The sequence below is a fragment of the Macrobrachium nipponense genome, chromosome 18 (genome assembly GCF_015104395.2).
Source record: "Macrobrachium nipponense isolate FS-2020 chromosome 18, ASM1510439v2, whole genome shotgun sequence".
In the NCBI taxonomy this organism is placed as follows: Eukaryota; Metazoa; Arthropoda; class Malacostraca; order Decapoda; family Palaemonidae; genus Macrobrachium; species Macrobrachium nipponense.
In genome coordinates this window covers 60,117,297-60,119,796 of record NC_087211.1, presented here as the reverse complement: position 1 = coordinate 60,119,796, position 2,500 = coordinate 60,117,297, and positions in this window count along the sequence as shown.

The following is a 2,500-nucleotide window of genomic DNA, read 5'->3' as shown; positions in this document are numbered from 1 at the left end:
GATGATAGTCCTCTCCGGTTTCACCCTATTTTTTGTTTTATAATATTATTATTTTAATTAATTGACAGATTCCCAGAAGATGTAATAAATGTTCTTAGCGTATGTTAATTCCCAACTTGACAATATTAAGTTTACGGTCGAAAGAGAGGAAAATATTCAACTGGCTTATTTAGATGTACTCGTTACACGAGAGAATGGTTCTTTTAACACTTCTGTTTTTAGGAAGAAAACTTTTACAGGTCTAGGATCTAATTATTACAGCTTATGCGTTTATAATTTTAAGCTTAATTCATTGTCAACTCTTATACATAGGGCATATTTTATTACATCAAACTGGCATTCCTTCAATCAGGAAATAAATTACATATTGGAATATTTTGAAAATAATTGCTTCCCTCAAAAGCTATTTTATAAGAGGCTTCAGAGTATCTTAATAAGCAGTTTTTTAACAATACGAAAACATTTATCACGGTACCAAAGTTAGTCATTTATGCAAAATTTCCGTTTTTACATGATGACTCCTTCAGAAAAAGGTTTACCCAGAGTATGGAAAAACATTATGGTGCAGTCAGTATTAAACTAATACCAAAAAATCCATTAACAATTGGGTCTTTCTTTAAATATAAAGATCGATTGAGTCCCTTCTTGGCCTCAAATGTTGTATATAAATATACTTGCCCAAAGTGTAACTCTGGGACCTACGTGGGATCTACGAAGAGGTTACTGAAGGTCAGAATCGATTCTCATCGTGGAATAAGTTTCTGAACAGGAAGTAGGCTCTCCAACCCTAAACATTCAAATATCAGAAACCATGCAAAAATCTGCAAAAGACAAATCGAAAGAGACGATTTTTGCATCATAGGGCAAACACCAAACCCCCAAGAACTAAACATTTTAGAGTCGTTACTCATTAAGCAGGTGGTTCCCCGGTTGAATACCCAAACCTCCTCCATGCAACTGTACCTTAGTTAACGTGTCTCCTCTTTTGTTGTCTCATATCATTCAGTCTTCCTCTCTCTTAAAGGTTGGTTGGCGGTTCCAGCTTTTAAATAATAATTTTCTGTAATTGTACATATTAGTAATTTTAGTCTTTTTACGATTTTTTTAAAATTTTTAGTAAATTTAAGATTGTTTTATAATATTATTTTAATTAATTGACAGATTCCCAGAAGATGTAATAAATGTTATTACGAAACCTTGGAATAAAGAACTATGTAGATTGGCCTGTTTCCTTCAGTCAACGCCCGATTTGATGCATTTATTGCTCGTCACCTACCTGCCCCTTGGTTATATATATATATATATATATATATATATATATATATATATAATATATATAATATATATTATATATATATATATACATGCATGATATATATATACGTAAATATATATATACGTATATGTTTTCCTCCTTGCGTGCACTTTTCGGTGCTCCAGATCTTGGGTTCAGATCCTCAACCGTCAGAAATGCTGTTAAAACCCCATGATAGAAACTTGCTTGGATCATATGTTCAACTCCATAGGCCTCCTTTAACATTCCATGGCGTAACGTTGCTCCATGTTTTCCTGCATTTTGACAAGTGTTTTCACAGATCGGCAAACCGGATCAGACTGGTTCCACCACGTTCACCGCTGCACTCAGACTTACAAATATAGAAATTTGCCAGTTTGTCATTTTATAGAATAATGTATGTGTACTTCACCATAAAGTAGTATTTTGATCAAATCATATTTAGTGTCTCGCCTGACATTTTCTCATTACTTAATGAACATACCTCGTGTATGTATATATATATATATATATATATATATATAATATATATAATATATATATATATATAATATATATATATGTATGTATATGTATATATATACGTATATATTATATATGATATATACGGTATATATATATATGTATATATATATATATACTATATATATAATCTATATATTATATATATATATATATATATTTTACATTTAAATACAAGTATTTTCTGACTTATCTCAACTGAGTATTTTTTATCATTGTTAAAGGCGAAATTATTTTCTTAAAAAACGGGTAACAGGCCCACATGTTTAATTTACACTTAATCCTGAGTGTCTGCACTCTAACAATCTATGGGACTGCAAAGTAGGTGATGAAATATACTATATGTGAGTCTGTTCGTGTGCACGTGTGTGTGTATGTCTAAATGTGTGTGTGTCACAGGTTTAAAGTTATTCATGAAAGCAAACAATGGGGAGAAAAATAGGCACATATTCTCGACACAAAATCCATCAAGTGTCTGTACTTTTCATTTTAACTACATATACGCGAGTAACCTGTCAAACACACTTGTTGCATCAATACCAAAGATACTATAGAGTACACTATAGCATCTTTGATCATGACTGACTCTGAATTACGTATTAATATTAACCATCTTAACGCCATATTTACGGAACACATAAACTCCTCAAACAGTTCTCGCCCACCCGACATTTGCCAGATGGC